This window comes from Mobula hypostoma, chromosome 3 (assembly GCF_963921235.1).
Source record: "Mobula hypostoma chromosome 3, sMobHyp1.1, whole genome shotgun sequence".
Taxonomy (NCBI): domain Eukaryota; kingdom Metazoa; phylum Chordata; class Chondrichthyes; order Myliobatiformes; family Myliobatidae; genus Mobula; species Mobula hypostoma.
The window spans coordinates 69,129,369-69,144,520 of record NC_086099.1 but is presented as its reverse complement, the minus strand read 5'-3'; the positions used below and the strand labels follow the sequence as shown (position 1 = coordinate 69,144,520).

Here is a 15,152-nt window from a genome sequence, read left to right as displayed (position 1 = left end):
GCAGTGTGTAATACTCAAGGTCTTTGACAGAAAGCAAAATTACTATTTCCACCCGTCAACATTTTTAAATACATCTGTCTCTGACATTACAAAACACTTAAAGACTTAAAAGTGAAATAGTAAAAAGCATAAATTGAAAACAGAAAACTATAATCAACTAAAATACATACATTATTATTAAACAGGGCTCAAGTTAATTAAAAGGAATTTGCTTTGTCTTTCTTTATAGCAATCTTACAATCTTCATTGAAATCAGTGGGCTCCCATGTTTAATGGCAGGTCTAATAAGCCACAGGATCTATGAACACACTCTCTAACATACACAGAAAGTGACTTGCTTGTTCATTGGAGCGCCAAAACATAATGGTGCCCACACTGAGAAATGCCAGCAATTTGGTGTGGAACTACCACCAGTTCTCAGCAAAATGTCAGTTTTTTAATAATCGTGGATTTTTAAGTGTAAAGAAACTGACACAAAGTTGCTCAGCAAGAATTATGATTAATGACACTGTCAAAACCTCAACTACACCTTTTGATGGTTTTATAACAAGTTCTTAAAACACATCAAATCACTAACTGTGCATAGATGCAGGGCATTAACTACAACTTCTCGATTACTGTATTTAATTGCAAATGTGGGTATGTGAAGCTGAGGCCAGCTTTAATTAGATAGCAACTGCTGATGGATTTGTCACCATTACAGCGCCAATGTCATCTGAGGAGCTTGGCCATTTTAAACCTTGTCTGTAATATGACGCAAACTTGGTTTTAAAAGTGGGAAGTACCAATGCTAAGGAGAGGTGTGCCCTTCTAAAGAAATAAAATCCTTGTGATATTTTGGATGGAAGGTCAAACAAAACACAGAAAATGTGTTAAAGTGATTATTCTGAGTATTATGTAGTTCAGAAGTAAACACTTGTGTTCTCAGTTACCCAAATCAAATTATTCGTTTAAAGCAAATACTTTATTCTCTATGCATATACAGCCAATATAGTTCCCTATAATTAGTTCAATGCACTGGTGGTTTTAAAACCTTTATGAATGAAACTATAGCTGAAAGCCACACAATCCATATTGCATTAGCAACACTGGAAACCAACAGTAAATCTTGATAGTTTGTTTCGTATGCTGAGCAATCTGGCTTGAAACTCAGGAGGCTGAATAACACCAAATTCGATATGTCAACCACTTACTACACTGATGTTTAATGCAGTGTCAAAAGATTAAAAGCAAACTTTATCATACAGGCAAATTAAAGGCTCTATGGGCACTGAGTTGCATATACAGTACATTTTTCAGATCTGTATGTTTTCTACTTTACTTAATATAAAGCACATATCTTGTCCTACAGAGTTTGCGGGGGGGTCGCGGGAAGGAGGGGCGGAAGCGAGATGTGTTGTTGGGATGGAGTAATACTGTGTTCTTGAAGCATACACAATAGCTCACAAAAGAAATTATGGAGAAGAACAGTTTTAATAACTTTTCTGTGCAGTACGTGAGCTTTTCAGTCACATGCTTATAGCTAACCAGAGATCAGTAATACAGCTCTGTAAAACAAATGCATACTGCAGTTCATATAGAAAAATAGATGAACTGTAACACATAATATTGCCGTCAGGAAATCCACTCTGTACTTAACTATACTTGGGCAGCTATTAATGTTTATCCTAGAAACTCTGCATTGGTGAAGACAGTATTGATTTAAGAGTGACAATGATGGGACAAGTGAGAGAATCTTCTGATTTAAAAAACTTGAAGGTTTTCAGATAATATAAGCACATGACTGCATCTTCCACTGCTCAATATAAATGATTGCTGATTGCCCAGCTGTTTGCTGGACTTCACGGTATTTGGGAATTTTCAAGTCATGTGGCTGACAAGCATTCCAGCAAATGAATCTCAATAATAAGTAGTTCCAATTTTATAAGTAACACACAAGCCTAAGTTTTCACAATAGAGATAGTTAAGCTATCTCAGCTATATTAATTACAGTGGAGAAAATCTTGAAAATATGAATAGAATGAAAGAAAACAAATACCATCAGCAGCCAAGATCAGTTGCTTAGATTTATGAGAGGTGGTTCATAAAAATCAAATACCTATTAATAGATGAGCATACATCACCATCTCCTTATGCGACGCAGCCTGCCAGTTTAGAACTGGCACCATTACATAGAGGTAGATGGAACCCATCAAAACATGTTACGTGCTGGGGAGCCTGAATGCCCTTTATGCTGGAAAGGGGTTTCTTATAGTTTTAAAACACATTAAAAAGGTGACATACTATAGATACAACTAATACATATAGGATATTATCATCTAACACCTGGTTCTTTATATACACATACCAATGTATTAACAATGAGTTATTGCAACACTATTAATTATATTAAGTCACAAGTGTTAACACATGTGCAATTTCAATGCAATCAAAAATTTCCTCTCACAAACCTAGCTCCACACTCTGCCAATTGCCCTTTCTAAATCCTTCCAGCCATTCATTGTTCACCTGCTCAAAGTTGGTCTCCCAGTTCTCATAACTTTTCACACAGTAACTCCTAGCATAAAGCTGCATCAAAATTTAACCTCAGAGGACTTAACCTCTATTTGGCAATTAGAATCTCATTCACTGATATCATGTGGTTGGATACCATGTGATTAAATGTCATGTGATGGGAACATCACATGATTAAGCCTTCAAGAATATCTCCAACTTAAGCTGGCAACGACTAAATGACTATATATCTGTAGGTTCAATTTTGTTTGCATTATATAAAGGGCACCTTTCATACATCACTGTACTCTATCCTTCTGTTTATGAATAAATAGCACAAGGTGTATCAAATAAATTTTTCTTAAATATTACCCTCAAAGTTGGAAAACATACTATTTGTCAATTGCATCCTATTTCCATTTTTACAAAAACTTGTGCAGACAAGGGGAATGTTTTAAACCCCCATAATAGGTAATTGGCAGCCAAATGAAGGTTAGGATTGAGTGATCATTTGATTGGGATTGACATAATGGTAAAATAGTCTCCTCTACATTGTACATTTCTTCAAAGTACAAGTCACCCAATGAAACATCTGTCAATACACCGGATGGGCGTGAATAAAGTTCTTTCCCTTATTTGTTCAAAGTCTGAAATAACTCAGGTGATGTACTTCACACAGTTTTGAAATCCTGTAGATCTTAAAGCATTTAAGATTCTGACCTAGTGGATTGACTTCTAAATCTGAATTTTTTTCTTGTACAAGAGGTACATTGATCAAGTTATGGAATCCTCTATTTACACAAGGCCAATCAGTGAACGTTGGTGGTTACTTTAATCACTGAAATCTTATGAAATGACAACGTCTGTGTTCCCACATCCGAAATCTCTGATTAGTGATCAGATTTGTGGGTTGAAACTCTTCAGCTCAATTCTGCTCTACTCAATTTGTCGTGTTCTGAGAGGCCTAATAGCAGATAACCCAATGCAAGCTCCTGCTGAATTCTGGGATTTTGAATAGTTTAGATAAACATCTACTAAGGTAGCACAGTTATTAAATTCACAAAACAGCTGATGTGCAAAGTCTTTGGACGAAAAAATTCTAACAGAGACAAAGATTGAAAAATGGGTTTAATTACCATCTACTGTTGACCCAAGGGCATCCTACAACACTTTACAATACTTTGGAAGAGTACTCACTATTACAACATACACTTTTACAACTTACCACGGCGATTTTCCTGTCAGAAGCTAAATAACGGCACTTGTGGCTGACATTAAAAAATGTATGCTCAAGCATGGAATGCTCTCTGTGGTATGGGTTTCAAGTTTCTGATGCAGTCTGTTGTCACACCTAGTTTTAAGAGATCAGTAGCAGCAGTATGGCTATAAAGCAAGCTGAGAAACAATGTCGAAATATCAAGACAGTGAACAAATAAAAAAAACTTATGTAATTTAAAAAAAATATTTTTCAAACATAAAATGATAGGAATACACAAATAGGATTAAAATACAAGATAGAAAGTTAAAATGTATGGAATTTTGAAATATGAAATTAAATAATTAAAACTGGAAAAGTTGTTGAGCAAATGTTGTTGACCCATGGTTTAGGCCAAAATTAAAAACTCATGTTTCACTTTTTTTTTTGATCAACATCTAAAATTCTTAACAGATCACTGATTTTGTCCGATTAGCCTGGAGAAGAAGACAGTACATCTCTGCATATTTTGGATTTCTGTTTCTAATGCTCATGTGCAGACTTCAGAAGTTTCTTTCTGACTTTATGTCATTGGGGTGAGAGCAGCCCAGCTTTTACTTCAAACTTCAAATCCTAGTCTACTTGCAAATGAACCATTTATTGAGCACACAGATGATAGTCAAGTTTTCTTAATTGGACATTGATTCACAAATCAGTGTGCATAAAAAAAAATCAACATTTGTGGTAACTGGGGGTAAAAAGCCTTGTCAAAATTCCTAGTCTTTTTCTGATACTTTAGAACATAGAACAGTACAGCACAGTACAGGCCCTTCGGCCCACAATGTTGTGCTGACCCTTAACCCCTGCCTCCCATATAACCCCCCACCTTAAATTCCTCCATATACCTGTCTAGTAGTCTCTTAAATACACTAGTGTATCTGACTCCACCACTGACTCAGGCAGTGCATTCCACGCAACAACCACTCTGAGTCAAAGAACCTTCCTCTAATATCCGCCTTGAACTTCCCACCACTTACCTTAAAGCCATATCCTCTTGTATTGAGCAGTGGTGCCCTGGGGAAGAGGTGCTGGCTGTCCACTCTATCTATTCTTCTTAATATCTTGTATACCTCTATCATGTCTCCTCTCATTCTCCTTCTCTCCAGAGAGTAAAGCCCTAGCTCCCTTAATCTCTGATCATAATGCATACTCTCTAAACCAGGCAGCATCCTGGTAAATCTCCTCTGTACCCTTTCCAATGCTTCCACATCCTTCCTATACTGAGGCGACCAGAACTGGACACGGTACTCCAAGTGTGGCCTAACCAGAGTTTTATAGAGCTGCATCATTACCTCGCGACTCTTAAACTCTATCCCTCGACTTATGAAAGCTAACACGCCATAAGCTTTCTTAACTACCCTATCTACCTGTGAGGCAACTTTCAAGGATCTGTGAACATGTACCCCCAGATCCCTCTGCTCCTCCACACTTCCAAGTATCCTGCCATTTATTTTGTACCCTGCCTTGGAGTTCGTCCTTCCAAAGTGTACCACCTCACATTTCTCCAGGTTGAATTCCATCTGCCACTTCTCAGCCCACTTCTGCATCCTATCAATGTGGCTCTGCAATCTTCAACAATCCTCTACACTATCCACAACACCACCAACCTGTGTGTTGTCTGCAAACTTGCGAACCCACCCTTCTACCCCCCACATCCAGGTCACTAATAAAAATCACGAAAAGTAGAGGTCCCAGAACCGCTCCTTGTGGGACACCACTAGTCACAACCCTCCAATCCGAATGTACTCCCTCCACCACGACCCTCTGCCTTCTGCAGGCAAGCCAATTCTGTATCTACCTGGCCAAGCTTCCCTGGATCCCATACCTTCTGAATTTCTGAATAAGCCTACTGTGTGGAACCTTGTCAAATGCCTTACTAAAATCCATGTAGATCACATTCACTGCATTACCCTCATCTATATGCCTGGTCACCTCCTCAAAGAACTCTATCAGGCTTGTTAGACACGATCTGCCCTTCACAAAGCCATGCTGACTGTCCCTGATCAGACCATGATTCTCTAAATGCCCATAGCTCCTATCTCTAAGAATCTTTTGCAATAGCTTTCCTACCACAGACATAAGGCTTACTGGTCTATAATTACCTGAACTATCCCTACTACCTTTTTTGAACAAGGGGACAACATTCACCTCCCTCCAATCCTCAGGTACCATTCCCGAGGACAGAAAGATCCTAGCCAGAGGCTCGGCAATCTCTTCCCTCACCTCGTGAAGCAGCCTGGGGAATATTCCGTAAGGCCCCGGGGACTTATCTGTCCTAACGTATTTTAACAACTCCAACACCTCCTCTCCCTTAATATCAACATGCTCCAGAACATCAACTTCACTCATATTGTCCTCACCGTCATCAAGTTCCCTCTCATTGGTGAATACCGAAGAGAAGTATTCATTGAGGACCTCGCTCACTTCCACAGCCTCCAGACACATCTTCCCACCTTTATCTCTAATCGGTCCTATCTTCATCCCTGTCATCCTTTTGTTCTTCACATAATTGAAGAATACGTTGGGGTTTTCCTTTACCCTACTCACCAAGGCCTTCTCATGCCCCCTTCTTATCAGTTAAAAGAGTGAAAAATAGGCCTGTGTTAAAAGTGGGTTACTTGTCCATAACATCAGACTCTCAGCAAACTCACATCACTGTCTTGCATTTAGCACATAAAAATCATGTAAGCTTTCACAATTCAAAGGACTAAAACTCTCATGATAAAGTATACCAACATTCCCCACTGTTTTAGTATGTTTGATTCACTCAATCTCTCCTTAATCAGGGAGTGGAGGTTTATTTACATTTACAGTTCCACAATGAATGCCCCTTAATTGACTTAACATTAGTCCTGTCACTTCATTTTACCTGACAGCGATACCTTGGGTTCCTTTCTTTGGAGCAGCAGAGGCTGAGGGGAGATTGGGTTGATGTTTATAAGATTATGAGAGGCATAAATAGGGTGGACAGACAGCATCTTTTTCCCTAATACCAGAGTGCATGTATTTACAGTGACGGGGGGTAATTTCAAAGGAGATGCGAGGGGCAATTTTTTTTCTTTACACAGAGAGTACTGGGTACCTGAAATGTGCTGCCTGGTAGAGGCAGATACATTGGGGATTTTTAAAAGACATTTAGATAGGCACATGAACATGAGGGAAATGAAATGATGTGGACATTATGTAGGCAAAAGAGATTAGTTTAGTTGGCCATTTGATTAATAATATTTTATTTGGTTTGGTACAACATGGTGGACCAAAAGGCCTGTTTTTGTGCTGTACTGTTCTATGTTCTATGTTCTATAATTGAAAGGCACTGATTAGCAGTTATTGGAGTAGTGCTCCTTAACCCAGACTACCTGTAAGCATCACCGTGGAGATCAACTAGAAGATGCAAAAAAAATCTTGCAATTTTTTTTGCAAGATATTACCATTACCTTTTAACCTGCTTAATTATTTCACTATTAAAATGAATATTGGTTATGAAACAAATAAATCTCAAAATCCCATTGAGATTTTCAGTTTCCTGCTGTTAAGTTAGTGGGAGATTAGTGGAGGCTCTGGGATAATATCACGTGTATGCAGTTCTACTGACTCACACCAAAATCACAACACAAAGTTGTGATAAATCATCTGGGAATTTGGGATCACTCTTTTATCCGTAAAACAGGAATTAAGCATTATTATAAAGGTCTCCTTTGGAAGTGAAGCTTTATCAACTTCACATTAAAACAAAGGAAGTTCAAACAACAGTCAGTGTGTACCAGTCACTATTGGTTTTGTTTCCAATAAAAGGGAAAAAAAAATATTTTAAATTGTAACTCAGGCAATGCACATGACTCCAAGGGTCAAATACATAATCAGCTTATTAAGGGGGTACAGTATAAAACACCTCACAACCTTACCATTTTCTGCTTGCAGAATTGTGTAAGAAAGGATATTGACAAGAACAATTTGGTCAGGAAATAAATCATAAAATCTGTGCATATAGTGAAGTTTCCTGGCACTTTCACTTGCACCCTTGAATATTAAAGGACACATGCCCTCCAAATTGGGTGCACTTGAGTTAATAGGAAAGAGTGTTTTCCATACAGCAGCCCAATTACCAGAATGATTGTGCAACACATCTATTCCCTGCACATTTCTACCCTTAGTAATTTGCTTTAATAAAAATCTGTGGCATGGATTTTGAATGATCTGTGTATTATTTATTATAATTGGTTCATTTATCTCGATAATCCAGTGAACTCTTAAGGAACAAAGATTAGGAAGATCCAAAACTCTGATCCATGCGGAATTAACAACAGCAATATAGTACCAACAACACCCTGTGTTTCTACAACAGTAAAATATCCAAAGGCGCTTCACAGCATTTGTTACAAACATAATTTCATCCTGAGCCCATTGGAGATAGTAGGCAGGTGACTAAAAAGTTAGGTTTGAAGGAGCATCCCGAGGTGAAGTCGAGAAGTATTGAGGTTGAAGGAGGGAATTCTATAGCTGAGGACCCTGACAACTGAAGGCACAGCCTCCAATGGTGGAGAGATTAAAATCAGGGATAACCAAGTGTTCAGAGCTGGAGGAAAGAGCAGAAAGGGTTCAGGTGTACCATGGACTATTTGGGCCAAATGTCCTATATCTGCTCCAATTATCCTGCGTGACTCAATAGCAGAGTTAAATAATCTCTTTCTTGGTTGCTCACGGAAATACATTACGGAAATTTGTGTCCAATAGCACAATTTAAGAATAAAATCTGGCCATCATCAAGGCTCATGTGTGAATAATGACTGTTTTTGTTTAACGAGGAGATAGTGGAGGGTCACACCAGAGAAAGTGCATCTTCAGGTGAAGCAAAACAAGTAGAATGATAGCAAGCTTTGATAAGACAAATGTAGTTTTTTAAAAAAAATGTATTTAGGTTCTGTAGGAGTTCATTTTAAGGGGAAAACACTGCATGCAAGTGCCCTGGGACACAAATTTTCCATCTACAGTGAGCAGAATTCGCCATCACATTAGTCTTTCTTATTTACAGGAAAATTCAAATAATGTTTTCATTAAGTTTTAAGTGATGAATGGTATCCCTTACATCCACATATAAACTGCACTGTTCCTATTTCTGCAGGAACATTATTAAGTGCCCTTAATGTTACAGTTCAAAGTACAGGAAATGTTGTAGATGTAACACTTTGACAGAACTGCTGAATTAGAAGTGATGATGGATTACTTGAGTAAATGGTATTTGCTGCATTAGAAAATTGAAAAGCACACAATTCATGGTTGATAGTTAAACTTCTGCAAGTTTAGTCATCAACCACCTTCTAAAAAGCTTGATTTACAACTACTACCAATGTTGGAAAGAATATATATTTCAATATCCTGCTGGGATATTTCAGTTTGTCTTTTATCTGTTATATGTTGATGTTCATGAGGAGAATATTATATTCTTTACCGAAATCTGAGTTTCCAGTCCCTTTGCCAAAGTGATTTACTAACACCTGTTTGTAATTTCATTCAATTAAAAGTTTTAATAAATTAGAAGAGATTAATTACTCCAATTTCCTTAGTGTGTGTTACAGAAAGCCAGTATGAAAAGGGAAATAATAAATTTGGTACAGAACTAAAATTAAAGAAAAACATTAATTTGGTATTGTCTTGAACGACATTATATCTTAGAGCCCCTAAACATAGGTCTCTAAAGTAAAAAGCTTAGTGAGGGGAAATGCTGAATGTTAGATATGGCTGAGGTAGTATCCAAAGAGTCTTTGCAATACTGTCAGCTGTACCTCAAAGGAAAATAGATATTCCATAATTATTCAAAATTCTAAAATAGTTGTCTTTAAACTGAACTCTCAGAATAGGTCATTCCTGCCTTACCAGGGATTGTACCACTTGGGGATACAGAAGTCCTTTAAACATTGTTAGGTTATTGAAAGGTTATGCGGCTACAGGCTAGGACATAAAAGGAAGTGAACATGAGAATTATGAAATTGAGCAGGCAACAGGACTGGTCCACAAGATTAAGTCAAATGGGATCCATTGTGAGTTGGTAAACTGGATACAAAATTGGCTTGGTCATAAATGACATATGGTAGTGGTGCAGGGGTGCTTCTCAGTGTTGTTTTGCAAGGATCTGTGCTGAAGTGTGTTGTTTGTCATGTACATAAATGGTCTGATGTATGTATATCTGGTCTGATTAGTAGGTGTGCAGATGACATCAAAACTGGAGTTGTGGATAGTGAAGAAGTTTGTTAAAGGATATAACTGGAAATTTGGTGGAGTCATTGCAGATAAAGTTTCAAAAGAAGCACGAGGTGTTGCAATTTGAGAAGTCATATAGATGAGGGAAGCATACAGCAATTGGCAAGACCCGCTGGTATATTGCTCTAGTGATCTTGAGGTACAAGCCCACAGCTCCTTGAAAGGGCCACGTAAGTGGGTAGGGTCATTTTAAAGAAAGGCTTATTGTCTTTGATTGCCTTCCTTGGTTGGGCCATTCAGTATAAAAGTTGGGAAGTCACATTTGGTTAGGTCACATTTGGGTTATTGTCACCATATGAGAGAAGAGATGTGGAGGCTTTGGAGAAGGTGCAGGAGAGGTTCACTGCAATGTTGCCTGGAATGGAGTGTATTAGCTATAGAGAGAGGATGTACAAATTTAAATTATTTTCTCTGGAGTATCAAAGCTGAGGGGCAACCTGATAGAACTATTTACAATCATGTATGTCACAGATAAGGTATATACTGTGTTTCTCCCAGCAAGTCAGGCAGCATCTGTGCAGGAGAATAAACAGTTGACTGAATGAGACTGGACAGGAAGCGGGTAGAAGCTAAACTAAAAAGATGAGGGGGATGAGGGAAAGAGTACAAGCTGGCAGGTGATAGGTAAGACCAGGTGAGGGGGAAATGGTAGGTGGGTGAGGGAGGAGGGATGAAGTAAGAAGCTGGGCAATGATAATTGGAAGAGGTAAAGGATTGAAGAAGAACCTCATAAGAGAGGATAGTGGACTATGAAATAAAAGGATGGAGGAGAGTAACCAGAGGGAGATAATGGGCAGGTGAGAAGAGAAAGGGTGCGGGTAACCAGAAATGGGGATGGAAAGAGAGAGAAGGAGGACAGGTAATTAACAAAAGTTAGAGAAATTGATGTTCATGCCATCACCTATCTTACCTAATTGTACTCCTTCCCCACCCCCACTTTCTTAATCTGTCTTCTTCCCACTTTCATACCAGTGCTAATGAAAGGTTTTGGCCCAAAACATCAAATGTTTATTCCCCTCCATAGGTGCTACCTGACTTGCAGAGTCCCTCCAGAATTTTGTGTGTGCTTCTCAAGATTTCCAGCATCTGCAGAATCTTGTGCCTTGTCCCAGGGTGGGAGAACTGGAGAGCATCGGTTTAGTGTGAGACAGGAAAATTTTAAATGAGGTGAGATATGTGAGGCAAGTCTTTTTTTTAACATGGAGAATGGTACTTGCCTGAAATGCATGACCAAGGGGAGGAGATGGAAGCAGATAGGATATCAGAGTTTGGACTGACATATGAATAGACAGGGAGATATAGGGATAATGACAAAGTGCAGGCAGATGGTATTGGTTAGATTAGTTAGACAGGGCTTAACAAATGGAAATTGTACGTTGTGAGAGTCAGGTTGGGCAAGCCATCTGATAACATGGAGACAATGAAGAGTTGAGCCAGGTGCTCAAGAGGGATATTAGTGATACACTATAGAACCCAATGAAATAAATTTTGAAAATTTCACTAAGGAATGGCATGCAGTGGAAGAAATGATCAGGACCAGAAGCGAAGAACAGCACCTCATTTTCTGCCTGGGTAGGATACTGCATTAATACTGAGTTCTCTATTTTCGGCTAATGTACTCCCTTTCTGTCTCTTTCTCTCTCCTTCTGACCTACCTGGGTCTTCCTGTACACACTCTTTGCAACACCCCCCCCCCCCCGCAGTGAACCCAATTAACCCTAACCTAATCACAGGACAAGTTGCAATGATCAATTAACCTACTGCTATGTCTTTGAACTGTGAAAGGAAACTGGAGCACCTGTAGAAACCCCACGCGTTCCACGGGGAGAACACATTTACCAGGGTGGTACCAGATATAAGAAAAACGTACCTTAAAATTGTGGAGAGTCTAGACAAGCTAGAATTATTCCCCTTACAACAGACAAGTTTAAGGTGCAATTTAATAAAAGTATTTAAATGAAAAGCAGCAGAGATTAGAACCAGGCCCAGAGAAACAGTTTCCAATGGAAGGAATGACAGTAAATAATGAACTCAAATTTAATATAAATGTCAAAAAGAGCAAGGTGGAATACAAGGAAATTGCAATGACATGGAGATTGCCACTTGCATAACTATAACCCTAACCCGTACATCTTATATGAGAGGAAACCCATGCTGTCATGGGGAGAACATACAAACTCCTTAAAGACAGTGATGGGAGTTGAACCCCAAATTACTGGCGATTACTGGTGCTGTTAAATGTTGTATTAACCACTACATTGCCAGACTAAATATCAGCAGTTATGCATTTCTTGTAGAGGCCATATATCTAATTCTTGCATATGATCAACATTTTTTGGATGTGTTTGGGATACAGTCACAATTATGTTTTGGCAATGTTGAACAATTATTAAACTTTTAGTTAGATGTCACACACCTAAAAGAGCTAGTAACTCTTTTCAGTGACAGTTGACCTCAATCTAATAAGTGCCTAGCACCAAGGAAACCTGAGGCAACATCAGGTTACTGATTAACCAGTGGTACCACTGACTGACTTGCACTAATCAAAGTCTTCTATTGCTGAAAGCCCTAATCTGGAGAAAATGATGCAACAGTTATATCTATAAATACTGTTGTATCTGCACAGTAGAGATACAAATGAAACAACTTGTACCTAACCCCTGATCTTTGGAGCAGCTCTAGCCCTTTGGAACTCTGGAAATAAATGAAAAATTAGGCAATCAGATTTACTACTGGGTAAAAATGCTCATGATGTCTTGGTGAAGTTAATAATTTAAAGGATAAAATGAACAGAATGGTCTCAAGGACCTAACTTTATTAAATAATAATGCCACATTAACCCTGTTGTTTTCTTCATCCATAAAATAGTAAGAGTGACAAGATAGCTTCACATTTTTACATGAATTTAGTATTCACCTTGAACTGGAGATTTTGAATAAAGAAACTACTTGATTACAGAAAATATAAAGGATATTATAAATAAAACTCACTGTAAACACTATCGAAACATTTTCTTACACTGTACCTATACTGTATGTGTGGTCTATGTGGTGTGTGTCACTATTGGTTCTGTGTTTTGTGCCTTGGTCCCAGAGAAACACAGTTTCATTTGGCTGTATTCATGTGTATGGTCAAATAACAATTAAACTTGAACTGGAACTTGAACTTGACCTTGAATATTCTCAAACTATGTTTTGAAAAATTACAAGTTATAATATACTGAACATTAAGAAGGCTGACATTTGCTCAGCATTAAAAGTTAACTCAAAAAGAACAGTGCTTAGTTGCTGCTTGACTTGCTGAGTTGCTCCAGCATTTTGTGCGAGTTGTAATTAGTAATACTAACGTAGTTTCAGTTATCTCCAAAAGTCTAGATCTGTACAATTCAATCTCACCCACATAAAATTAATGAATCAGCAGATTTGTTTAGATTATGGACACCAGACCTTTTGTTCAAACACATTAAAAATCCAAGGAAAAACAAACAAAATAAATAAGTGGACAAATTTTCCTGCTTATTTTCACTGAAAGTCAGAGAACAGCAACAAACTTCAACTTGCTCAAAGTGTTCTTTACCTAAAAGACTGAATCATTATTAACCTTGGGAGAATATGACATTGAAGGAAAATGATTACTGTAAATAAACTAACAGCAAAGCTTTCACTTCATTTACCTTAAAAGGTTACATTAGTAAAGAGAAAGGCTGCTGTACCTTTACTTTTCGCGGGGTTAACTGGGTTACCACTAATGTCTCAGCCAAAGAACAGCTCTTCGTCGAGATTACGAGAACTGTTCAACTCTATTGTACTGTTCTTGTGCCTATTTATTGTCCCCAGTTACTTAAATTCCTGGGAAGTCATTCGCTGAGGACAACTGAAAAAAAAAAGTTAGTGGGTGGGGCAGGTTTCAAACTACAGTGAACTACCTGCTGCCTAAATTTATTTGAAAGTTGGTGGTAGCCCAAATTTTTAACTAATGGATATCAGAACACATCAAATCAAACCTTGAGGAATGAGAAAGAGAAATGAAATTTTGACGTTTTCACAACTATATAATTTTTTTAGAATCAATTTAACAAAGGAATTGACCAGGGAGAAACTTAATCATATGCAAACAAACTCTCCCTAATATACACAAAGCAAGCCAACAGTTTGGAAGAATCCAGTAGGAAGGAATTTTAAAAGATGTGATTCTTATCATTAATAAATATTATTGGTATCCTCATCTACTTAAACCTTGCTTTCCTACCTTCATTTCTGTATCAGTGCACCCTGTTGTGAAATGAATACATCTTCCTGTGTCGTCCCAAATTGAGAAGCTACAATGCTGTGGCAAAAACCTCTTTTGCAGAATCAATGGGTTCATTTCTGTGTAGCTCCACGAACAAAAGTTAGAGAGAAAACAAATTGTTCCCATTTGTAAACTGAATGCAGTGGTGGGTAGGAATGGCAAAAGAATGATTTATGAGTCAAAGCAGTTTGTACATAGTGACAGTAAACCAGATTGCAGGAGCACTTAGGTAAAGCAAATAACACACCTTTTTAGGGAACCAAGAGCTGAATCAGGTCCAAGATGTCCCTACGTATTGATTGAGATACAGTTCACAATGCCCCTACAGTTCAATGGGTCGCAAAGAACTAAATAAGCTGGAAAACCATTCACTGTTATTGCTTCCAGGCTTAAACAAATACGGTACTTAAAAACCTAGTTGGTTACAATTTAGACTCGTTTGGGGAACTCTGCACTGTCATATGGAACAATAATTAATTATCATGCTGAACCAAGCTTTTATTTATAATCATGTTGTAACTATTAATCTAATAATAGATTAATAGCTCTAACTGGGAATAAAAGGGAGACAGAGTAAGAGAGCTGAGACTACTTGGTAGATTGTTTTGAATGGTTGGCCGAAGTGGTATGTGCCTTATCTGGTCTGGATGCTGAAGGGGTCAGTCTTGCTGGCTCTGATCATTCTGGATTCCTGCAGAATGGTCTGAGTAGTAACTGCCAAATATCTTGAATCTACAGTTAATGAAAGAAAAGCTGTCTGCCCATATGCCATTGGTATAGGACAACAACCTTCCCATGAAAGCAATACATTTTAGGAGTCTGGACAATGAATCCTTGAGATAGCCACAATTCTTTA

At 38.1% G+C, this 15,152-nt stretch overlaps 1 protein-coding gene across 10 annotated transcripts in view; it reads right to left on the bottom strand.

Annotated features, from left to right (window-relative positions):
• The window catches only part of rbm47 (RNA binding motif protein 47), a 205,880-nt gene that overhangs the window by 27,201 nt on the left and 163,527 nt on the right, over positions 1-15,152 (bottom strand). Inside the window, exon 1 of one of the 10 annotated variants that reach the window (XM_063043264.1) lies at positions 13,719-13,815. The exons of the other annotated variants lie outside the window; for them this stretch is intronic. The gene's annotated coding sequence lies outside the window, so the exon portion shown is untranslated. Of the gene's footprint in view, positions 1-13,718; positions 13,816-15,152 lie in introns of those variants that run through there. 10 annotated transcript variants of the gene reach the window in all.